We start from the raw sequence: 26,467 nt of genomic DNA, 5'->3' as shown, positions 1-26,467 counted from the left end.
GTTGTGCTTTGTTCGTCTTTTATGAACATTTGCAGTTTTGTAGTTTTTTGAAAATTAAGCCTCGTTTTTACATTCAGTTACCCATCACAGTTCAAAAGAAAATGAGCAAAAGAAAAGCAGAAAGTGATAGTAAGCGTGAATTCAATGAACAGTGGGAAAATCAGTTCTTATTTGTAGCGGGTCTGTCAGGAAAACCATTGTGCATTGTTTGTGAAAACGCTTTCTCACATAATAGAAGACTTGATCCTAATAGACACTATAAAACACAACATCAGACTGAAATAGAAGGAAAACTGAAGCTAATGCTTGGGTCTGAGTTACAGAAAGAATATGTGATTAAGAAAAAGGAAGAAATCAAAAGAAGACAAATTGTATTTGTTAAAAGTCTCATTAAGGTAAGTAATGTTTATCTTGTTTTTCTATTAAATCAATATACCATGTAAAAATGCTAAATATATCTATATTAATGTAATTTTACAAGAATTGAATAGGGATACAAGAGTTGTTTGGCGCATCTGAACTCGTGTGTGAAAAAATTGACGCATGGAATGTAAAGGGTGGTCACCCCCGCTCTACAGGGTTCGGAAACTTTCTATCATCACTGTATAATCACAGAAAGAAATGCATTTTCCAGGTACAGTGAGGTATCTAAATCCTAGTTAGACCACACTTGGAGCATTGGGTTCAGTTCTGGTTGCCTCATTTTAAGACTATAAGATACAGGAGCAGATTTAGGCTATTTGGTCCATTGAGTCTGATCTGTCATTGTCCATCCATTTCCCTCTCAGCCCCAATCTCCTTTCTTCTCCCCGTATCCCTTCATGCCCTAACTAATCAAGAATCTATCAACCTCTTCCTTAAATATGCCCAATGACTCGGCCTCCACAGCTGTGGTAAGGAATTCTACAGATTCACCACATTCTGGCTAAAGAAGTTCCTCCTCATCTCCGTGCTCTTCATTTTATTCTGAGGTTGTGTCCTCTGGTCTTAGACTCCTCCATCATAGGAAACGTACTCTTCCCATCCACTCTCTTTAGGCCATTCAACATTTGATGGGTTTCAATGAGATCCCACCCCATCATTCTTCTGAATTCTAGTGAGTAGGGGCCCAGGGCCATCAAGGACTCCTCATATGATGGGAAGGATGCGGAAGCTTTAGAGAGGGTGCAGGGGAGATTTACGAGGATGCTTCCTGGATTAGAGAGAGTGTCTTATTCAAGATTCATGATTCAAGTTTATTTATTGTTATCCTTCAGTACACAATTATAAAGAAGATTGAAACGATAATGAGGATAGATTGAGCAATCTGGGGCTTTTCTCTATGGAGTGAAGTAGGATAAGAGGTGATGTCATATAGGATGATAAGAAGCTTTGATCAAGCGGACAGCCAGAGGTTTTTTTCCCAGGGCTAATACAGGGAAGGAGTGTATTTTTAAGGTCATAGGAGGAAAGTATAGTGGGGGAAGGTCAGATTTACTTTCTTGGCATTATCATTTCAGAGGACCTGTCTTGGGTCCAGCACCTAAGTGTCATTATAAAGCAACTTTTGTCTAGAAACAACCTTCCTAGAAGTTTGTTCAGACTCAGCACGTTACCTCAAACTTTGTCAAACACTGTGGAAAGTATAGTGACTGGTTGGAAACACCGATGCCCTTGAACAGGAAAGCCCTCAAACAGTAGTGGACACAGCCCAGTCCATCACGGGTGAAGCCCTCCCCACCACTGAGCACATTTACAAGCGTTCCGTCGCAGGAGAGCAGCATCCATCATCAAGGACTCCAAATATCCAGGACACGCTCTCTTCTCGCCTCTGCCGTCAGGAAAGAGGTACAGCAGCCTCAAGTTCCACACCACCAGGCTCAAGAACAGTTACTACCCTTCGAACATCAGGCTCCTGAATGGAGGTGGATAGCTTCATTTACCTTAACACTGAGCTAATTCCACAATGTATGAAATCACTTTTAAAGACTCTGCAATTCCTGTTCTCAATGCTTATTCCCTATTTATTTGTTATTATTACTTTTTTCTCTCTTTTTTGTATTTGCACAGTTTGTTGTCTTTTGCACGTTGGCCGTGTGTGGTTTCATTGATTCTATAGTGTTTCTTTGTAGTTATTGTGAATGCCCACAAGAAAATGAACGTCAGGTGACAGATATGTACTTTGATAATAAATTTTCTCTGAACTTTGAACTCTAGTATCTTTCTTGTGAATCTCCTCTGGACCCTCTTCAGGGCCCGCACATCCTTCCCTAGGTAAGGAGCCACAACAGATCGCGGTACTTCAGACGTGGTCCGATCAAAGCGTCATAAAACCTCAGCATTACATCCTCTGCCAATGCTTCGGTCAAAACCCTGCAGTGGGCGCTTGTGCCCAGTGGATTAGCTCAGTGCACTGTCACACGTTGTGATGGCTGTATTCAGATCTATGCGGCGTGAGTCAGGCTTGCAGCCCTCCAGCCTGGAGGCAGGAACATTCCCCACCGAGCAACAGCTGACACCTGTATCCCCAGGCCCTGTAACTGTGGATCTGTGTTATCCTTGCCCTGCGCACGGGCTGTGGACTCACACGAGTGCTTACAGGCAGCACATATACACACACAGATGGAGATGATTTGATAATTCTCCTTATTTTTAGAATTAATTCAGACACACTGGAAGCATATGTGCTGCATTAAGTGAGAAACCGAGATGGAATCTGCAAGCTGTGGGGCTGTCCCTTGTGCTCACATTGAAGGAGAGAGGTGGAGAATTGTGATACTGTCATTTTAAAATTTTTAAATGTCTCTAAAATCATTTATCATTCATTTTCCTTCATTATAATCTGAAAAAAATTGCCTCTGTTTCTCTTTCTAATGCACTGTTTTGAATTACCAGTAGTTTCTGTTTTTAATTGACCAAGAATGGGGAATTGAACACACACTGAGTTCAGCATGAAAGAACATAGAACACACAACACACAACACACCACATAATATAGTGGCCGCTATATTAGACACACCTGTACACCTGCTCATTAATGTAAATACCTAATCCCCCAATCACGTGGCAGCAACTCAATGCATAAAAGCACGCAGGCGTGGTCAAGAGGTTCAGTTGTTGTTCAGATCAACCAGGAGAATTGGGAAGAAATGTGATCTAAGTGACTTTGACTGTAGGATGATTATTGGTGCCAGATGGGGTTGTTTGAGTATCTCAGGGGCTTCTGATCTCCGGGGATTTTCACGCACAGCAGTCTCCAGAGCAGGGGTTTCCAAAGTTTTTTAAAAAAGTGCTAACGTATTCAATCTTTCCTTATAACTCAGGCCCTCCAGTCCCAGCAAAATCACTGTAAATTTTCTCTGTAGTCTTTAAGCTTTCTGGTTGGACACTTGAGGTTGAAAAGGCATTGGCACTTGAAATGGATGGTTGATGTTTGCTGTTGAGACCCTTTATTAGGACTGGAAAGAAAGAGGGGAGATAGCTGGTGTGTGTAAAAACAGAGGGAAGAGGTTGAGCAAGAGCTGGCAGGTATATCCTCGTGATGGGGGGGGGGTGATGGGCAGATGGAGGAGGGGAGAGTGGGACTGGTGACTGAGGCTGCGAGGTGATTGGTGGAAGGGATGAAGGACTGAAAATGATGGAGTCTGATAGGAGAGGAAGATAGAGCCTGGAGGTGGGGAGTGAACCAGTGTGAGTGATGGGCCAATGGAGGGTGTGGAGGAGGAGAGCGAAACAGATGGGGTTGCAGGGTTAGGATTTAGATAAGTCAGGAGGGGAGAGAAAATGGAGCAGCTTACTCAGTTTAACACCTACTACTGTTTCAGCTGACCGAGAAGTGATGTTGCTGGGATTGGAGGACCTGAGTTATAAGGAAAGATTGAATAGGTTAGGACTTTATTCCTTGGAATGTAGAAGATTGAGGGGATGGTTTAAAATGGTTTAAGGTGTTGCTGGTGTTCTGCCAGTGATAGCTTATCACTGGCAAAATACAAGTTAAAGGAAGCTACTAAATACTGTACCTTATTAATAAAACACCTTATTAATAACAATCAATTTTGAGAGGGATAGATAGAGTTGACGTGAACAGGCTGTTTCCATTGAGAGCAGGGGAGATTCAAACTAGAGGACATGATTTGAGAGTTAGGGGGCAGAAGTTTAAGGGAAACACGAGGGGGTATTTCTTTACTCAAAGAGTGATAGCTGTGTGGAATGAGCTTCCTGTAGAAGTAGTAGAGGCCAGTTCAGTTGTGTCATTTAAGGTAAAATTGGATAGGTATATGGACAGGAAAGGAGTGGAGGGTTATGGGCTGAGTGCGGGTAGGTGGGACTAGGTGAGATTAAGGGTTCGGCACGGACTAGGAGGGCCAAGATGGCCTGTTTCCGTGCTGTGATTGTTGTAATATCAACGCAAACTGTGGAGAGGTGAGTGGAGGCGCCGGTGAGAAATGGTCGAGGGAAGTGGAGGCAGAGATAGGGTCAAGGCTGAGTTAAGACAGAGGCGTGGTATCCCCAAAAGCGAGGAGAGTCCCAACGTCTGATCGTTTTAAGTACCAAGGAGATTGAAAAGGTCAGGGTCTCGGGACCGGAGGCGAGGCGAGATTTATATTTACTCAGCTTTGCACTGGACTGAGGCTGTGGCCTGCTCCTGCTGCAGTGATGGCTGGCTTCATGTCTTTCATAAAACTTCATCCCTGAAGCTATTTGCTAACATTCATTGTTTGAAGGTTTTTTTTTCTTTCTGCTCACTGGGTGTTTGACGGTCTTTTTTTAACGGGTTCCTTTGGGTTTCTTTGTTTTGTGGCTGCCTGTAGGCAGACAAATCTCAAGATGTATAATGTATACATACTTTGTTAATAAATGTACTTTGAACAAGATTGAGAATGAAAGGAATGTGATTATGACAGGCAATGAGAGTAACCAATAGACTTTCTGGGCCAAGTTAACTCCTTTAGCCAAAAAAAATTAATTACACCCTCAGTGGTGAGGTCCTCTGCTTAGGAACCGAAGTTATTGTGCACCAGTCTGAAGAGTGGGGCTTGAAGCTGATAGTTCCTCACTCAACATAGAAACCTCACACCCTTGTACTGACGCTTTTGAACTTTGTAGCTCAATCCTGAATTTAAGAGAAACTTGAAATATTCCACAGAGAGTCAGAAGCAGAAATTGCTAGAAATAGCCAGCAGGTCAGGCAGCATCTGAGGAGATTTACATTTCAAGCCAATGATTGTAAAGCAAAGTTGTCAAACCTGAAATGTTAACTGCACTTCTTTAGAGGGCATGTGCTGTCATGAGAAGCTGGATAAACTTGGGTTGCCTTCTCGGGAACGCTCGAGGCTGAGGGGAGATCTGATAGAGGTTTACAAGATTATAAGAGGCATAGATAGAGTAGACAGTATCTGTTTCCCAGGGTTTGAATCTCTAATACCAGCGGGCATTGAAGGTGAGCGGGGGTAGGTTCACTGGGGATGTGAGGGGTAAGTATTTTACTCAGAGAGTGGTGGATGTCTGGAGTGTGCTGCCTGGTGCGGTGGCAGAGGCAAACACATTAGAGGCTTTTAAGGGTCGTTAGGATAGGCACATGGATGTGAGGAAGATGGAGGGATGTGGACAGGGTGTAGGTAGGAGCGATTAGTGCTTGGATGTTTTTGGTTCTCTTTTTAGCCAGGTCAGCACAACATTGCCTGTCCTGCGCTGTACTCTTCTCTGTTCTCTTTGCAGACGCTGCCTACTGATTGAGTATTTTCAGTAGAGGGGATAGTGTCACTCAATCTTGGCTACAACAGGAAAAGATGACCAGGAACCTATGGACAAAGCAAGCGCAGGACTACTTTGAATTGGTGGACTGGACTGTATTCAGGGACTCCTCTTCGAATACGGATGTGCATGCTGCAGTTGTTACCGACTTCACTAAAACCTATGTGGATGAGCGTGTGCCTATGAAAACTTGTCGTACTCATCCCACCGAAAAGCCATGGATAAACGAGAAGATTCGTTATCTGCTGAGAGCTAGATCTGTGGCATTTAAGTATGGCAAGCCAGGTCTTCACCAGAAAACCAGGTATGACTTGCAGAGAGCTATTTCAAGACTGAAGAAACAAGACTGAGCGAGGTTGGAGGCGACATTGGACGCACGTCAACTCTGGCAGGGTTTGAAGGACGTTACTTCCTACAGAGCCAAGCCCAACAGCGATGTTTCACTACCAGACAAGCTCAACACCTTTTATGCCCGCTTTGAAAGGGAGGACATAACCACAGCTGTGAAAATCCCTGCTGTAATTGATGACCCTGTGATCAGGCTGTCTTTCAGGAGGGTGAACCCTCGCAAGGTGACAGGCCCCAGTGGAGTATCTACAAACGTTTGTAGTAAGGCTCTGAAAACCTGTGCCGACCAACTGGCAGGCGTATTCAAAGACACTTTCAACCTCTCACTGCCATGCAGGGAGTTCCTACCAGCTTCAAAAACACAACAATTATACCAGTGCCTGAGAAGAGTAGTGTGAGCTGCCTTAATGACAATCATCCAGTAGCATCAATGGTGATAAAATGCTTTGAGAGGTTGGTCATGGCTAAAATCAACTCCTGCAATTTGCCTATTGTCACAATAGGTCTACGATGGATGTGAACTCAATGGCTCTCCACGTGGGCTTAGATCACCTGGACAATACAAACACCTATGTCGGGATGCAGTTCATTGACCATAGCTCGGCATTTAACACCATCATCCATAGAATCCTGACTAATAAACTACAGAACCTGAGGCTCTGTACCTCCCTCTGCAATTGGATCCTCAACTTCCTAACCAAAAGACCACAATCTGTGTGGATTGGTAATAATATCTCGTCCTCGCTGACAATCAACACTGGTGCACCTCAGGGATGTGAACTTAGCCCACTGCTCTACTCTCTCTATACTCGTGACTGCGTGGCTAGTCTTTACTCAAATGCCATCTATAAACTTGCAGATGATACAACCATTGCTGGCAGGATCTTGGAGACAGGAGTGAGATATACCAGCAAATGGAGTGGTGTCACAGCAGCAACCTTTCACTCAACATCAGTAAGACCAAAGAGCTGATAGTGGACTTCAGGAAGGGTAAGACGAAGGAACACATACCAATCATCATAGAGGGATCAAAAGTGGAGAGAGTGAGCAGTTTCAAGTTCCTGGGTGTGAAGATCTCTGAGAACCTAACCTGGTCCCAACATATCGATGCAGATATAAAGAAGACAAGATAGTGGCTATATATCATTAGGAGTTTGAGGTGTCACCTAAAATATTCAAAAACTTCCTACAGATGTACTGTGGTGAGCATTCTGACTGGCTGCATCATCATCTGGTACGGGGTGCTACTGCACAGGATCGAAAGAAGCTAGCGGAAGTTGTAAAATTAGTCAGCTCCATCATGGGTACTATCCTCCATTGTATCTAGGTCATCTTCAAGAAGCAATGCCTCAGGAAGGCAGCGTCCATCATTAAGGACTCCCACCACCCAGGACATGCCCTGTTCTCATTATTACTGTCAGGGAGGAGGTACAGAAGCCTGAAGACACACACTCAACGAGACAGGAATAGCTTTCTCCCCTCTGCCATCCAATATCTGAATGGACACTTTTTATTCTTACTAAACCCAAAGTACACTGCAGATGCTGTGGTCAAATCAACACGTATGTGTTGTTTTATTCTTAGTATTTCTGTTTTTTCAAGGACATTAGTGGTAGAGTCCTTCAAAGTGTGTCTGTAGGACGTAGAATCAGTTCAGAGAATACAGCCCAGTCTATCATGGGTAAAACCACTGAGCATGTATACATGAAGTGTTGTTGCAGGAAAGCAGCATCCATCATCAGGGACCCCCACCACCCAGGCCATGCTCTCTTCTCGCTGCTGCCATCAGGAAGAAAGTGCAAGAGCCTCAGGACTCACACCACCAGCTTCACGAACGGTTACTATCTCTCAGCCATCAGTTTATCGAACCAGAGGGAATAACTTCACTCATCTTCACTTGCCCCATTATTGAAATGGTGCCACAGACAATGGACTCACTTTCGAGGACTCTTCATCTCATGTTCTCGATATTTATTGTTTATTTATTATTATTATTTCTTACTTTTTGTGCTTGCGCAGTTTGTTGTCTTTTGCATGATAGCTGAACGCCAAAGTCGGGTGGTATTGTGGTTATTATTCAACTGTTGATTTATTGTGAATGCCCAGAAGAAAATGACTCTCAGGGTTGTATATGGTAACATGTGTGTACTTTGATTATAAATTTGCTTTGAACTTTGATTGAAGTTATCCACATCAGGTCAAGAGCCTGATGGTTGTAAGGTAATAAATGTTCCTGAACTTGGTGGCGTGGAACATTAGTAGATTATGGGACATTATAAGGTAAGGTTATAAATATTATAAAATGGGAACACTGAATGCTTCATCTTTCTACCCAGCAGCTCAAATACATTGAATGCTTTCTGAAGAATTGATGTTTTGCTGATTAACCCTGTTTTGGGCCCATTATCTAAGAAAGGATGTGCTGGTATTGGAGACGGTCCAGAGGAGGTTCATGAGAATGATTCCGGGAGTGAAAGGGTTAATGTATGAGGAGTATGATTGCTCTGAGCTTGTAATTACTGGAGTTTGGAAAAACAATGAAGGATCTCATTGAAACCTATTCGTGAAAGTCCTAGATAGAGTGGATGTGAAGAGGATGTTTCCTACAGGCTACATCCACACTAGACCAGATAATTTTGAAAACACCGGTTTCGCGTAAAAACGATAGGCGTCAACACTATGCGTTTTTAAAAATACCTCTGCCCACATTGAAACGGAGATTTCGGTGAATCTCCTCCTCCTGCGCATGCACGGGACACATCTACTGAAAACAAGTGACACGTTTGGTGTCGAATCTCGCCGTAAAAGTGCACGTTTGTGTAGTTACAGACTAGAAAAACTTAAAACGTTGGACAGCTGTTGAATCTCATGCAGGAGAACTTAAAACTAAATAAAACAAATACTGGCGCGTACGGCAGCAACCGACAGGGAGTTCACGGACAGATTGACCTGGTTGACGACGAACATTGAAAAACTGACTAACTCTGTTGCATTAATAGAGCACCTTGTTAAATGTATAAAACATGTCTGCATCAGTGTTATCTTGTATTTCCATACAATGTTACATTAGGCTGTTACACATCTATCGTCAGAGAAGTACTTGCATAAATAGGTAAACCATCTTTATACGAGCAAGGACAAAAAACAGGGCCAAGTGAGTACAGTATACTTATTTATTCAGTAAGTTATGGGTCAAAGTATTTGGTGAGTACATTTCTAACTCTTCTGGCTTCAGTCTCTTTGCCGTCTGTTCTGAAATTGTTAGGCTGCGTTCAAGAAAACAATGAAATAGCGCTCTGCCATCTGACAGTGTTTTCAAAAGTCTCTGGTTACCCCATCCACACTGATCTGCCCGAGCAGCATTTTCAAAAATACCCACCTTGGAAAGCGTTTCTGAAAAGCTCTGGTTTCGGGGGACGAGAACGTCGTTTTAGTGTGGACGGAGGGTAAAAACGTAGAGAAAAAGCTTTGGTTATGGATTTATCCGGCGTAGTGTGAATGAAGCCATAGTGGGTGCAGCCTCAGAACAGAAGCATATCCCTTTAGAATAGACAAAAGGAGGAATTTCTTTAGCCAGAGGGTGACGAATATCTAGAGTTCATTCCACAGGCGGCTGTGGAGACTAAGTCACTGGGTATATTTAAAGCAGAGGTTGATAGGTTCTTGATTAGTCAGGGCATCAAAGGTCACAGGAGAAAGGCAGAAGTACTGGGTTGAGAGGGATTCTTAATCAGCCATGATGGGAAGAAGGAACAGCACCAATGGGCCGAAAAACCGATTTCTGCTCTTATGATCATGCAGTATAAAAGTAAGCTGACAATAATCTTAACATCTCATCAGATAGTTTAAACAGTGAGCAGAGAGAGACAAAGTGTGGCTGTAATTTATGCAAAGGTTCAAATTTGGATGAAGTTCCGTTTGGATATAAAAGCCTCTGAGGCATTCCATCTAGTTTGAAAAATATTAGGCATAATTGATTTTGCAGATTCAAGATAACTACTTTAACATAATTCAATATAATTCAAGATTGTTTAATGTCATTTGAAGTACACAAGTGCCAAGGAGAATGAAGTTAGTTATCATTATTATTGTTAATACCATTGTAAATCAATATATTAATGTTAATAATAATATTATTAATATTATTGTTACTCCAGATCTGATGCCACAAAAAAAAACATACTAAGATGAAGAAGGGGAAGTGATGATCCGCTCCTGTTAGACCGTTTGAGGGAATTTATTTTTTTAATCTTACTTACTTCCCTTCTATCTGTGTATATCTGTGCACCTGTAATGCTACTGTGGCACTGTCATTTCTGTTGGGATCAACAATCTATATCAATAAACAAAAACACAATAAATATAAATACATAAGATAGCTTATATACATACATTGATTGTATATCCATAAAATGATGCTTGTAATGGATTCTTCAGTTAAATCGAAGTTTAAATCCACCTTCTAGCTATTCTCCCTCTCCCCAGCTTTTTATTCTGGCATTTTGCCCCCTTCCTTTCTGGTCCTGATGAAGGATATTGGCTGTTTATTCCTTTCCACAGATACTGCCTGCCCTGCTGAGTTCTTCCTGCATTTTGCTTTGGATTTCCCTCACTTGTAGAAATTCTCACGTTTAAATCCAAGGTTCTTTTAGAAGAAAGGAAAGAGGCATAAAACTTGTTGCTTCATGATTGTTTTATTAAGAGTTGATAGAACAACGGAAACAGACGCAGAAGGCTTACAGACAAGAGACCAAGAAGATTAAGGTGACGCTGCTTTGTGTTTCTCTATTTTATACCCATAGAGATAAGAAAAATTCTATTCAAATATATACATTAATAATTAACCAATTAGAAAGTACTTAGTCAATACTGCAGTACAATGTAACCAATGAGAAAACACTTATTCACAACGCAGAACGAGGACGTTTCCAGAATTATACTGTGTAGAGTCACTGGAGGCATATTAACAGTTAAGTGCACACTATAGACCCTAGGATTCATAATAAGCAGTTACTTGTATATGAGTAATTATATAAAGTTCAAGCATTTAATTTATCGTTAAACTGCAAAGAAAATGACAATTAAACAGTCTAATCCTCAAATTAAACAGACAGATCCAACAGTAGATACAGGAGTGTCTGTACATAAGGTGGCTTTGACAGGAAATGATAAAGCCAGAAGAAAATAAACACTGAGCCGAGCTGAATATGCCCGGACACTTGCAATTTTGTGTTTTCCACTTGGTTTATTTTGTTGCCGTTTGCGCAATTTGTTTTTTTCTTTGTGCGTGGGGGGTTGATTATTTTCTTTAAACGGGTTTACTGGTGTCCATTGCGGGGAAGTTAAATCTCAGGCTTTGTATACTGCATACACTGATAACAATCTCTGAAGTAGTGCTGGCCTTTCAAAGCCGCTCAGCGTGCTTGATGATGACTGTCGTCAGTGTCTCCGGGCAGTAGTCATTCAGCTCTGAAGCTGTAGAGCTCTTTGGTACAGGGATGATTGTGACCAATTTGAAGCGCAATGGGTCAGTAGCCTGGATGAATACAGATATACAATGACAGGACATGTAGTATTTACATGCCCATGTTTACTGGAAAAAAATCCTCCTATAACAACCATGGGTTTATTGCCTAACTGTGCTTCTTTATCTGGTTTATTGCCATGTTCATCAGCATCAATGTTTTTGCCTTTCTTACCACTGTGTTTACCTATAAGATCATAAGAAACAGGAGCAGAATTAAGCCATTTGGCCAACCGAGTCTGCTCCGCCATTTCATCATGGCTGATCCATTTTCCCTCTCAGCCCCAATCTCCTGCCTTCTCCCTGTATCCCTGACTAATCAAGAATCTATTAACCTCTGCCTTAAATATACATAAAGACTTGGCCTCCATAACCACCTGTGGTAACAAATTCCACAGATTAACCACCGCCTGGCCAAAGAAATTCCTCCTCACCTCTGTTCCAAAAGGACACCCCTCTGATCTGAGGCTGTCTTCCTCTGGTTGTAGACTCTCCCACCATTGGAAACATCCTCTTCACATCCACTCTACCGAGGCCTTCCAACATTCGACACGTTGCAATGAGGTCACCTCTGAATCCCGGTGAGTACCGGCCTAGGGACGTTGCCTTTCAATCCCGGAATCATTCTCGTGAACCTCCTTTGAACCCCCTCCAAAGTCAGCACATCCTTTCTTCCTTTCTTAAATAAGGGGCTCAAAACTGCAAATTAAATAAATGATTCCTTGTGTCTTAAGCTAAAGTAAGTCGTCAAAATACAATCTTATATTTGAAGAAAAAATGGTGCAATAGCTATTGCATCTGCAAAATAAATTCATATGAATTGTTTTCTTGTAAAAACTCAGGTGTTAAATCTTAGCCTCTGTAGGTTTCCAATTAGATACAGTATATGACTTCTTTCTTTTAAGAATCCCTATGTATTTAATTGGGTGACAGGGTGGAGATAAGTCTCTACCAAAGGAGGTATAAGGCGCTCCTTCCCTCCGCTAGCCTATAGGTCACCCTTGGGCAAAGTGTATCCCCTGCTTAGCCCCTCGATCAATGTCACGTAAAGCCACAGGAGCAGGTGGCGGACGGTCATATGAGCAGCTTGGTGCATATCACAAGTCCTGGTTATGTGACCACTGACACCAGGCAGACATTCTCTGAAGAGTATTGATAATGGCTGGGGTCACCCGTCTTGTAAAGACACTGCCCAGAAGAAGGCAATGGCAAACCACTTCTGTAGAAAATTAGCCAAGAACAATCCTGCCCATGGAAAGACCACAATCACTCATGTTATGATGATGATGACACCTCTCATAATTTTTATACCTCTATCAAATCTCCCCTCATTCTCCTACACTCGAGGGAATAAAGTCCTAACCTAGTCAGCAATTTCCATTTGTAACTCAGTACTATATATAGGACCATAATTTTCAGTTCCTCACGTCAGAAAGGGTGCTGACTTAATTGTGACATGCGACCTTTTGAAATGTCCTGACAGACTGGTGACATCTCACTGGCTGGAGAGTTCGAGGGAAGCAGCGAGGAGCCAGAGACTCAGCCATGATCTAGCAGGAGGAAGGGAATAGTGAGGCAGCTCAAAGCTCAAAGTAAATTTATTATCAAACCCAGAAGTTCATTTTCTTGTGGGCATACGCAATAAAATATATAATAGATTAATAACCATAATAGAATCAGTGAAAGATCGCACCAACTTGAGTGTTCAACCAGAGTGCAACAGACAACGAACTGTGCAAATACTAAAAGAAAGGAATAATAATAATAATAATAAATACCGATAACATGAGAATAAGAGTCCTTGAGAGTTGTGGGAAAATTTCAATGATGGTGAAACCCCCTGGTTTCCTTGGCTGTGAAAGTCTAGGGAAGACGACCTCTGGCCCTGCCAAACTCGTGAGATAGAGACAGCTCTCCCACCCCAAACCCCGGATGCTGTGTATTTACTACCCCATTACAAATTAATGCCACTAAATAACAGACAGTACTCTGCATATGATTAAAGGAATTATACTTATGAATCTTAACGAAAGGGTTAGCGAAGAATAACAAAAAGAAAAGGGCCCATTCTAATTAAACAGTCAAATATACACAAGTTGGAGCTCATCTTGAACTTCTCTGTCACTTACGAGCTAGGCCCTCATCAGTGTGAACAGCCATACCACCTTTCGAATGTAGCTCGCAATCCATCTCAGACAAGCGGGTCTCCCTCTGGATCGTATGCTACAACTGGTTCTCCCCAGCGCCTTCCCTTTTCACCTCCTACCGAACAAAAGCACAAGATCCAAGAGAAAGCGCAGAGGAGATTTACAAGGATGTTGCCTGGATTGGAGGGCGTACCTTATGAGAATAGGTTGAGTGAACTTGGCCTTTTCTCCTGGGAGCAATGGAGGATGAGAGGTGACCTGACAGAGATTATAAGATGATGAGGGGCATTGATTGTGTGGATAGTCAGAGGCTTTTTCTCAGGGCTGAAATGGCTGACATGACAGAGCATAGTTTTAAGGTGCTTGGAAATGGGTACTGAGGGTATTTCAGGGGTAAGTTTTCCACATAGAGAGTGATTGGCATGTGGAATGCACTACAGGCGGTGGCAGTGGAAGTGGATACAATCGGGTCTTTAAGAGCCTCTTAGTTAGGTACATGGAGCTTAGAAAAATAGAGAGCTATGCGCTAGGGAAATTCTTGGCAGTCTCTGGAGTAGGTTACATGGTTGGCACAACATAGTGGACCGAAGGGCCTGTAAGGTGCGGTAAATTTCTATGTTCTATCAGATCAACCTTATTGTCCCTCATCAAGAAAACCTGCTGTTAATTGGATGGCACATTTTCTACATCATCCCTTACCTTCAAACAAGCTGAGAGCGGAGCAGCTGAAAAGAAGCTGCTCTTCCAGAACTGCCAAAAGGAAACACGTACAGCATAACAGTGAACATATGAACCGGGGCATTACAGTGGGATAGGGGAAGCTGAGTGAAGTTACCCACTTTGGTTCAAGAGCCTGATTGCTGAGGAGTAATAGATGTTCCTGATCCTGATCCTTGTGGTGTGCATCCTGAGACCCCTGTACAGGTGTCCTCCGCTTTACGAGTGTTCGCTTTTACAAAAGACCGACATTAGTAACCTGTTTTCGCATCACTAAGAGGATTTTTGCTTTTACGAAAATTTTTCCTATATGAATGAATGGTTCTTCACTTTACACCATTTCGGTTTAAGAAAGGTTTCATAGGAATGCTCTACCTTTGTAAAGGGGGTAGGGGCATGTGTAAATACAGACAAGATTACTCAAATATTACTGAATTGTGATGAGCAGACATCCAGGAGCAAGATATATCAGTTAGTGGAGCGGTGTCACAGCAACAACCTTGCACTCAACGTCAGTAAGACCAAAGAACTGATGGTGGACTTCAGAAAGGGTAAGACGAGGAAACACGCATCTGTCAAAGAAGATACGTGACAGCGCCTATACTTCATGAGGAGTTTGAGGAGATTTGGTACGTCATTAAAGACACTTTCAAATTTCTACAGATGTACCATGAAGGGCATTATGACTGGCTGCAATACTGTCTGGTATGGGAGGAGGCAGTGGCTACTGCATAGGATGGAAGTAAGACGCAGAGAGTTGTAAACTTAGCCATCTCCAAGGAGTGACGCTTCAGAAAGGCTGCATCCATTGTTAAGGACCCCACCACCCAGAACATGTCCTTTTCTCACTGTTACCATCAGGTAGGAGGTACAGAAGCCTGAAGACACACACTCACCGATTCAAGAACAGTTTCTTCCCCTCTGCCATCTGATTTCTGAATGAACATTGAACCCATGAACACTACTTCCCTATGTTTTTATTTCCATTTTGCACTACTTTTTAAAATTTAATTATTTAACTATGCATCTATGTAGACACTTACAGTAATTCATAGATCGTTTTTTTTTTCTTTTTATTTATTACCAACTTGCATGACATATACTGGTGATATTAAACCTGTTTCTGATTCTGACTCTTGAATTTCAGGGAAAGGCGATGAAAAGCTTATCTCTGAAAAGACCTGTCGATCTATAAAAGACAAGACCACGGGAAGCCCTATTCACCTGTGTAACTCTCCATCATTCTCCACACTTCTTACTAGAAAGTGGTTCTCAGGGGTTACTAGGAATAGGATGCTTCACCAGTACCACCCAGACATCAACAAAGGAACAATCTGTTTTAATGGTCCTCATTAATTCACACTCTTCCTTTATTTCAGAGTTTCTTTCTCTGCTTTAATGCTAAATCAGAAAGGAGGTCCTCACTGAGGGATCAGAAATGGAGAGAGTGAGCAATTTCAAGTTCCTGTGTGTCAATATGTCTGTAGATCTAACCTGGACCGAATATATCAATGCAGCTATAAAGAATTACTGTATTTCATGTTTTCGTTTCTATTGCATGGTACTGCCGTCACAAAGTTAACGAATTACACAACATGTGCCAGTGATATTAAACCTGATTCTGACTAATACACACCAGTCTTAAAGGCTCATTTCATACGTGTACCTTTATAAGAGCACATCCTCATCACATTCTACAGGGGTTGTATTGAGAGCATCCTGAGCAGCTGCATCACTGCCTGGTTCAGAAATTACACCATCTCGGATCGCGAGACCCTGCAGCAGATAGTGAGGTCAGCTGAGAAGATCATCGGGGTCTCTCTTCCCGCCATCACGGACATTTACAATATACGCTGCATCCACAAAGCAAACAGCATTATGAAGGACCCCGCACACCCCTCATACAAACTCTTCTTCCTCCTGCCATCTGGGAAAAGGCACCGAAGCATTCAGGCTCTCACAACCAGACTATGTAACGGTTTCTTCCCCCAAGCTATCAGACTCCTCAATACCCAGAGCCTGGACTAAAACCTTACTGCCCTACTGTCTTGCTTATTATTTATTGTAATGCCTGCACTGTTTTGTGCACTTTATGCAGTCCAGTGTAGGTCTGTAGTCTAGTGTAGTTTTTTTTCTGTGGTTTTTTTGTGTAGTTCAGTCTAGTTTTTGTACTGTTTCATGTAACACCATGGTCCTGAAAAATTTTGTCTCGTGTTTACTGTGTACTGTACCAGCGGTTATGGTCGAAATGACAATAAAAGTGACTTGACAACTTGACATACATGTGAAATCAAGTCATAAGTATCCTCAATGCTCCCTTCTACCTAACATCAAGAAATAACATTTGACAGTTCAACCCAGAGACCAGTTTTGTGTTATAAAATTCTAGGCAAATCTATTCTTAGACCTAATTAATTATTTATTATCTGCTTACAGGGTGTGATGCCAATAGGACTGCCTATTACTGCTTGTGTCTTTGATGGTAATAAGAGAACGCTCCAAAATACAGATATTCCATTTATGGGATTCTGCAGAATTTTTGCACGTGTGTGTGTATGTTGGATTTGCTAACTTATTTGGTGCTCTGTGTCACTGGGGTTTATTTTTGGCATGGAAATCATTACAGGGTACAGGGTGAATAATTTGAAAAGAATTTATTTTCGTGATATGAAGTATCCTTAGAACATCTTCGAGGAAATTGCTAAGAGTTGTTAATAACATTTACTGTAAGTGAAATTAGCATAAGCAGGAGGAAGTCTGAAAGTGCTAGAAACGATGGAGGAGCTCAGCACTTCAGGCAGAATCTATGGGAATGAATAAACAGTTTATGGTTCGGGCCGAGACACTTCACCTTGACTCTGAGTTTCATGAAAATGATTCTGGGATTGAAAGGCTTATCATCTGAGAAGCGTTTGATGGTTCTGGGCCTGTACTCACTGGAATTCGGAAGATTGAGGGGGGAATCCCATTGAAACCCATCGAATGTTGAAAGGCTTTGATAGAGTGGATGTGGAGAGGATGCTTCCTGTGGTGGGGGAGTCAAAGACCAGAGGACACAACCTCACAGTAGGGGGATGTCCATTTAGAATGGAGATGAGGAGAAATTTCTTTAGCCAGAGAGTGGTGAATCTGTGGAATTCATTGCCACAGGTGGCTGTGGAGGCCAGGTCATTGGGTATATTTATGTCAGAGGTTGATAGGTTCTTGGTGAGTCAGAGGATGAAGGAATACAGGGAGAAGGCAGGAGATTTGGGCTGAGAGGGAAATGGATCAGCCATGATGAATTGGCAGAGAGACTTGAAGGTCTGAATGGCCTAATTTTGCTGCTATATTTTATGCTCATGGACTTATGGACTGGAGAAAGTTCCTTATGAAGGGTCTTGGCCCGAAATGTCAACTGTTTATTCATTTCCATTGATGTTGCCTGAACTGTTGAGTTTCTCCAGCAATTTTGTGTTTGCTGCGGTGAAATTAGCACTCAGTTTTCACTCTGTAAGATTGAACAAAGGGTTAATGAAGCAAAGTTCATGGTTTTGAGAGGTTACGCTGCTGCAGAAGAAAGCTGAGGTTAGCAATAAGCCTTTCAGGCTCTGAAAAGAGAATATCCATCACAATAGATGGTATGTGAGTGACGATTAACATTGTACGTCGCTACATGTGAGAATAATAAACTAATTTATCAAATTTATTAATTGACATAGAATTATAAAATCAAAATTGTTCAGCTCTGAAGAGGTACTTCCGCTCATCTACCCATCCATACCAATCAATTTGCCATCTGTGCTAATTCAATTTTCTTGCATTCGGCCCCTCCCAGGACAGTGGAAGCAAGATAGTTGTGGAATGGTAGCGTAGTGGTTAGAACAACACTTTACAGTACCAGTGACCACTGTTGATCAAGAGTTTGTATCTTGTTGTAAAACTATTGAATAATTCTATTGGATATAGTGGACTCTTGACCCCATGTTGGCCAGTTTCTTTCCCTCTCTGCTAGATTATTGAACTGCTGCTGCTAAGTTAACAAATTTCACGTCACTTGCTGGTGACAATAAACCTGACAATAATAATAATAATAATGATCTACCCGGCTGAGATCCTGCACTTCACTGTATACATGTATATCACTGTGCAAAAGTCTTAGACACATATATATAGGTAGGGAGAATATTTCACTGCCGAAAAGGCCATTCTCAACCTCACCAGATTGGTTTAGCACTTAAAGTGATCCAGCCTTGCACCCGAGTAAGTTGGACGGGCATCAGAACTCCTCAGTCCTGTCTTCTCCCCTCTGAATCATCCACTCCAACATGGGTCCAGCTCCACGTGCGTCGATTATGCCGAAAATTTAATTTGCTCAATACACAGCTCTACTCTCTCTATACCCATGACTGCATGTCTAGGTACAACTCAAACACTGTACAAATGCATTGCTGGCAGAATCTCGGATGGTGACAAGAGAGTGTACAGGAGTGAGATATAGCAGCTCGTTGAGTGGTGTTGCTTTAATGTCACTATCAACGTATTGTGGACTTCAAAAAGGGTAAGATAAGGGAACACTCACCACTCCTCATAGAGGGATCGGAAGTGGAAAGAGAGAGCAATTTCAGGTTCCTGGGTGTCAATATCTCTGAAGATCTGTCCTGGGCTCAATGCAGTTACCAAAAAGGTAAGACAGCTTCTATATTTCATTGGGAGCTTGAGGAGATTTGGTATGCCATCCAGATACACTAATAAATTTGTACAGCTGCACAGTGGGGAGCATTCTGACCAGCTGTATCACTGCCTGGTACAGCGGGGTGAGGGGTCTACTGTACAGGATCAAAGTAAGTGGCAGGGAGTTCCATCATTGGCATCAGCCTCCACAGTGTCCAAGACATCGTCAAGGAGCAATACATCAAAAAGGCATTGTCCAATATTAAAGGCCCCCACCACTCAGAACATGTCCTCTTCTCATTGCTACCATCAGGAAGGAAGTACAGGAGCCTGAAGACACACACTCAATGATTCAGAAACAACTTCTTCCCCTCTCCCATCAGATTTCTGAATGGACGTTGAACCCATGAACACTGCCTCCCTACTTTTTTATTTCTGTTTTTGTATGACTTATTTAATTTAATTAATTAATATACAGATGTATATTTACTGTAATTCAGTTTCCCCCCACTATTATGTATTTCATTGAACTGCTGCCACAAAGTTAACAAATTTCACCACATATGTCAGTGATATTAAACCTGATTCTGATTCTGACACTGGAGTATGAGCATTTTACTGGCAAGCTCCACTATCAATCGCTAAGTGAAATACAATTTGCTACATGTTTGGGAATTCATCAGACGTCCAAGTCAAATCCTGTCACTTTAAAGAAAACATCTATTTTAGCCCACTCATAAGTTGTCAAACTAAACTGTACAAGGTTTTACTGGCTGCTCAAAGCACACTGCTAGCCTAAACCATTTGAAAATGTAACTGAGCCATTCGAATCATCTCTCTTGTGATCTTTGCAAACAGCCAAAGTGCTACACCTGCCCACTCAACTGCTCCCTCCCCTCCATACAGGGCTTCAAACAGGAGAACCAACATTTCATCTGTGAACCTGCTGGGGTCGTCTATTGTGTCCGGTCCTCCCGATGCAGCCTCCTCGGTGAGTCCTGTCGTAAATCAGGGGACCGCTTTGCTGAACTCCTCCGCTCCATCTGCCACAAGAGGAACTTCCCAGTGGCAAAACATTTTAATTCCAAATCCTATTCCCATCCCAAATCCCCTTCCGGTGAAATGTCAGGATGGGGAATAGAAGAGGGGGAAGGGGGGAGTTTGTTCACCGGAAGGAGAAATCACTATTCATGCCATCAGTTGGAGGCTATACAGATGGATTATAAAGTGTGTTCCTCCAACCCCAAGGTGGCCTCATCTTGGCACAAGAGGTGGCCTTGGTCTGAAACCACTGGAACAGGAATCAGAATCAGAATCAGAAGCAGGTTTAATATCACTGGGATATGTCAAGAAATTTGTTAGCTTTACAGCAGAAGTACAATGAAATACATGATAAATAAATATATAGAAAAAAACTGAGTAACATTAAGTATAAATATGTCTATTAAATAGTTAAGATAAGTAGTGTTCATGGGTTCAATGTCCATTTAGAAATCAGGTGGCAGAAGGGAAGAAGCTGTTCCTGAATCGTTGAGTGTGTGTCTTCAAGTTTCTGTACCTCCTCCCTGATGGTAACAGTGAGAAAAGGACATGTCCTGGGTGATGGGGGGTTTTAATGGTGGTTGCCACCTTCCTTAGGCACCACTCCTTGAAGATGTCCTGACACTACGGAGGCTAGTTCCCATGGTGGAGCTGACTCATTTTACAAGTTTCTGCAACTTACTTTGATCTTATGCACCCTCCCTCCCCTTAATCTAGGTGGTGAGGCAGCCAATCAGAATGCTCTCCACAGTACACTTGTAGAAGTTTTTGAGTGTTTAAGTTGACAAACCAAATCTCCTCAAATTCTTAGTGAAATATAGCCACTGTCTTGCCTTCTTTATGCAGTAGCTGCATCAATACATTGTGTCCAGGTTAGGTCCTCAGAGATATTGACTCGCAGGAACTTGAAATTGCTCACTGAAATTACATTAACAAATTGGGTAGAATAAGTAATTCAATAAAAAAAATGTCTTAGACTTTGGATAAGACCACAAGACCCTAAAATATAGGAGCAGAATTAGGCCATTTGGTCCATTCCATCATGGCTGATCCATTTTCCCTCTCAGCTCCAATCTCCTGCCTTCCCACTGTATCCCTTCATGCCCTGACTAATCAAGAACCTATAATATCAACCCCTGCCTTAAATATACCCAATGACTTGGCCTCCACAGCAGCCTCTGGCAAGAAATTTGACAGATTCACCACTCTCTCCATTCTAAAAGGACGGCTTTCTATTCTGTCCTGTGCTTTCTGGTCCTAGCCTCTCCCACCAGAGGAAAGATCATCTCCACATCCACTCTCTCGTAGCATATCCATACGCCTGTCTAAATGTCTATTAAAGGCCTCTGATGAATTTGTCTCTACCACCATATCGCGTAGCGCATTCCAGGCATCCACTACCCTCTGAGTAAAATATTTATCCCTCACATCCCCTTTGAACCTACCCTCTCTCACCTTCAATGCTCTCTGGTATTAGACATTTCAACACTAGGAAACAGGTACTCTCTGTCCACTATCTATGCCTCTCATAATCTTACAAACCTTCATCAGATCTCCCCTCAGCCTCCAGCGCTCCAGAGCAAAAAAACCAAGTTTATCCAGCATCTCATGATAGCATATGCCCTCTCAACCAGGCAGCACGCTGATAAACCTCTTCTGAACCCTCAGCAACCTTCCCATAGTGCGGCAACCAGAACCAGGGCAAATGGAAGAGGCTCCAAGTTAGAGGGCCTAACAATAAAATTTCACATTTTTATCATGATCACCCATCAAGATTGAAGATTCAAATCTATTCATCACTTGTACATCAAAACGTACGGCAAAATTTCGGTGTGTAGTGCCCTGGTTCACATTTTTTACTGTTATGCTGGTCTGCGTTTCATTTTGTGCTGCCATGTGCGAGCTGCTTGTTTTCCAGTTACGTTTGGGTTACTGTTGAAGATAAGGGATTGGAGAATTGTGTGCCATCCATTTGGAATGGTCGGATTGAGGAGAGGTTTCTCTGGTGAGGGGCACTATGGTTGGGCTTTGGGCTTTTGTTAGAGAGAGGTGAAGAGAGAAGAGGTTGTGGGGTTTGACCCAGAGCGGGGCTGTGATTCGAGGATCAATGGACGATCGGTGACGAGGAATCCGCGAGCTCTAACTTGTGCATATTAGACTGTTTTACTAAAAACCAGGTACAGAAAAGATGTCAGAGATGTCGGGGTAAGTTTTTTACGCAGAGTGTGGTGAGTACGTGGAATGGGCTGCCGGCAACAGTGGTGGAGGCGGATACGATAGGGTTTTTTAAGAGACTCCTGGATAGGTACAAAGAGCTTAGAAAAATAGAGGGCTATGTGTAACCCTAGTCATTTCTAAGGTAGGGACATGTTCGGCACAACTTTGTGGGCCGAAGGGCCTGTATTGTGCTGTAGGTTTTCTATGTTTCTATGTTTAAAATGGGCCCTTTTCTTTTTTTGTTCTGTTCTTAACAAACTCTTTAGTCAAATTAAGAAATATAAAGCTAAATTGGTTAATTGTATGCAGAGTACTGTCTGTTATTTTGAGGCCCTCATTTGTGACAGGGTAACGAATTACGCAGCATCCACACAAACAGGGGTGGGATTGTGCCTCAACCTCATGCGTTTGGCAGGGCCGGAGACTGTCTTCCATAGACTTACGCAGCTGAGGAAACCACAGTGTTTCATGTGACAACGCGCTCGAGGGTTATCTCGCTGGGGACAGCCCTCAAGCATTGCCACACATTCCATGCCAACATAGCCTACCCACAATGCTCGGAGGAACAACACAGAGCACAACAAGCAACAAAACAAAAGCAGGAAAACAATTCAAGTTTAATTGTCATTCAACCGTACATGAATACTCATGAATACAGCCAAACCAGACAGCGTTACTCTGGGGTCAAGGTGCAAAACACAGTGCCAACATTTACCCACAGCACAGGACACACACAAGCACAAGTGCTTCAAAGTTCAAAGTACATTTATTATCAAAGAATACATAAGTCACACAACCTTCAAATCTCTTACTATCTTTCCTTTCGGTTAGTCCTGACAAAGGGTCTCGGCCCGAAATGTCGACAGTGCTGCCCCTTATAGATGCTGCCTAGCCTGCTGTGTTCCACCAGCATTTTGTGTGTGTTGTTGTTCAACCTTGAGATCTGTTTGCTTACAGGTAGCCACAAAGCAAGAAACCCAAAAGAGCCCAGTGGAAAAAAAATAAAGACCAACACCCGAAGGAGTAAAAGACACAAATTATTCAAACAATAGAAATGAGCAACAACCATCTGAACCAAATTGACTCCCTAGAACTGAACTCCGGAGAGGCTCGGAGTAGGCCCAAAGCCTTGGGGTCAGTTCATCATATCAGCAGGTATGAAGCACAGCAGCCGGGGCAGTCCCAACAGTCTCAGGGCCACGGAGAGAGGAGTGAACATCGCGGAAAACGAATAAGATTGGCTCTTACCTCAGAATAGAACCATGAGAAATGGTGGAGCAGACTCAATGCGCTGAATGGCCTAATTCTGCTCCTATGTCTTATGGTTTTATGGTAAGTTTATTACTCGGAGAGAGGTGGATGTCTGGAATGCGTTGCCTGGTCTGGTGGTAGAGGCAAATACATTAGAGGCTTTTAATAGACGTTTAGATTGGCAAATGAATGTGAGGGAAGATGGAGGGATACTAACATTGCATAGGTAGGAGGGATTAGCTTTTGTATTTTATTCATTTACCTGCAGCTGGCTTGGAACAATGTTGTAGGCTGAATGGTCCTGTTGCTTGTGCTGTACTGTTCCATGCAAGTCCTGAGTTACAGAATGGATTCTTCATGTTGGTTAGAAGGCTGAACATTCAGAGGTAGCAATTTATCCAATAAATACAATTCTGTGGGCCACTTTAAACCAGCAGCATCCTGCTGATGTGATCAGCTCTTCTGAAATCTATTTAATGCACACTATGTAATAAAAAATGACACCTTGATTAACCAGCCATCTGTTGCAGTCAGACAATTCAGACTAACCCCAAACATGACCTGTTTAAAATTAAGTTTTCGTTTTCATATTCTGCTGCAGCTGAAATCATACTCAGTGGCCATTTTATTAGGTTTCAAAGGTACTCTTAATGTCAGAGAAATGTATAGAATATACATCCCAAAATTCTTTTTCTTCACAAGCATGCACGAAAGCAGAGGAGTGCCCCAAAGAATGAATGACAGTTAAAATGTTAGAACCCCAAAGCCCCTCCCCATCCTCAGTTCTCCCCTCCCATGCACAAGCACGAGCAAGGGAACAATCCCCTCCCCACTACCCCTACCAGTAAAAAAAGAATTAGTGCCCCCCTCCACCGAGCACTGAAGCGTGCAGCAAAGCATCAATAAAGACAAGGACGCGGTACCCCAAACACTACTCGTTCACCCGGTATTTGACATACCACAGGCTCTCTCTCTCTCCCCAATAAGGGAAAAAGGCAGTGAGAGGGGAGAAATAACAAACTACTTGCTGATTTACGTGTTAAAAGTCTGTTGCTTCTGCGCCCAGAGAGTCGGCCCCAGGAAGGTGCAGCTCTCTGCGTGCCTGTATTCGGTACACCTGTACAGTTGCATGTTAATGCAAATACCTCATCAGCCAATCACACCGCAGCAACTCGATGCATAAAAGCACGTAGACGTGGTCAAGAGGTTCAGTTGTTGTTCAAACCAAACACCAGAAAGGGGGAGAAATGTGATCAAATGCTGTGACATACTGACTGAGCAGCACGTTGTTCAGCTGTATACTGGTGCAATCTTTTCCAACATTAATATTTCTCATGGTAAATTATAGCATATTTTCCGGTGGCACGTCTCTACCAAAGGAGGGGTAAAGGCTGATTTATACTTGTGCATTTGGGCTACGCCGTAGGCCTGATTTACACTTCTGCATCACTCTACGCTGTAGCGAGCATGCGTTGGCATGTGCCAAAATGCTAGTTGGCAGAGGGGTTTCAATGCCACTGTGTTGAGTTTCTTCATGAGAGACATGGACGAGGAAATGCATTTCAAACATTTTTGCATGCTGGCAGGTAGATTTGATGATTTGGTCCATCTATTTCGCATCGGTGTGCAGACATGGCGGAGAAGCAGCAACCGGAAATGTGTAGGAGGAAACGCAATGCTACCAAGCGGACAAATCACAGCTGTTGCGGTCTGCGTCGCTGCGATGGGTGAGTTACTTTTTCGGGGATGTGCATGTTACCCTACGGCGTAGGGCACGTGGTACCTACGGTGTAGATGCAACGCAGAAGTATAAATCAGACTTAAGGCGCTCCTTCCCTCCACTAGCCTGCAGGTAGCCCTTGGGCAAGGTGTAGCACCTGCTTAGCCCCCCGATCAGGGTCATGTGAGCAGCTGGTGGATGGTCGTATGAGCAGCTGGTGCACATCACAAGTCCTGGTTGTGGTAAGGATGGTTCCCATGGTGGGAGAGTCTAGGACAAGAGGGCACAGCCTCAGAATAGAGGGGCGCCCTTTCAAAACAGAGATGCAGAGAAATTTCTTTCACCAAAGGGTGGTGAATTTGTGGAATTTGTTGCCACATGCAGCTGTGGAAGCCAGGATATTGGGTGTACTTAAGGCAGAGATTGATAGGTTCTTGATTGGACATGGCATCAAAGGTTACGGGGAGAAGGATGGGAGCTGGGGTTGAGGAGGAGATAGAAACAGAATCAACAAACTCATTCGTAAGGCCAGTGATGTTGTGGGGGTGGAACCGGACTCTCTGACGGTGGTATCTGAAAAGAGGATGCTGTCCAAGTTGCATGCCATCTTGGACAATGACTCCCATCCACTCCATAATGTACTGGTTAGGCACAGGAGTACATTCAGCCAGAGACTCATTCCACCGAGATGCAACACTGAGTGTCATAGGAAGTCATTCCTACCTGTGGCCATCAAACTTTACAACTCCTCCCTCGGAGTGTCAGACACCCTGAGCCAATAGGCTGGTCCCGGACTTATTTCCACTGGGCATGATTAACTTATTATTGTTTAATTATTTATGGTTTTATATTGCTATATCTCTACACTATTCTTGGTTGGCGTGGCTGTAATGAAACCCAATTTCCCTCTGGATCAATAAAGTATGTCTGTCTGTCAAAAAGGGGTCGGCCATATTTGAATGGTGGAGCAGACTCGATGGGCCAGATGGCCTAATTCTGCTCCTATGCCTCATGGTCTTATAATGGATGGTGTCACCCACCTTGTAAAGACACTGCCCAGAAGAATTCAATGGCAAACCACCTCTGCAGAAAAACTTGCTGAGAACAATCATGGTC

The 26,467-nt window shown here is 42.9% G+C and overlaps 1 long non-coding RNA gene across 1 annotated transcript in view; it reads left to right on the top strand.

Annotated features, from left to right (window-relative positions):
* Positions 1–26,252, top strand: part of LOC132380422 (uncharacterized) — a 28,474-nt gene extending 2,222 nt beyond the window's left edge. Inside the window, exons 2-6 of the long non-coding RNA XR_009507758.1 lie at positions 324–395; positions 10,239–10,845; positions 12,094–12,186; positions 23,338–23,712; positions 25,218–26,252. This is a non-coding gene — a long non-coding RNA (uncharacterized LOC132380422). The remainder of the gene's footprint in view (positions 1–323; positions 396–10,238; positions 10,846–12,093; positions 12,187–23,337; positions 23,713–25,217) is intronic.
* The last annotated feature ends 215 nt before the right edge of the window (positions 26,253–26,467 follow it).

This window comes from Hypanus sabinus, chromosome 24 (assembly GCF_030144855.1).
Source record: "Hypanus sabinus isolate sHypSab1 chromosome 24, sHypSab1.hap1, whole genome shotgun sequence".
NCBI classification, from domain to species: domain Eukaryota; kingdom Metazoa; phylum Chordata; class Chondrichthyes; order Myliobatiformes; family Dasyatidae; genus Hypanus; species Hypanus sabinus.
The sequence above is the reverse complement of the archived record's forward strand: the minus strand, read 5'-3'. Positions and strand labels throughout refer to the sequence as shown.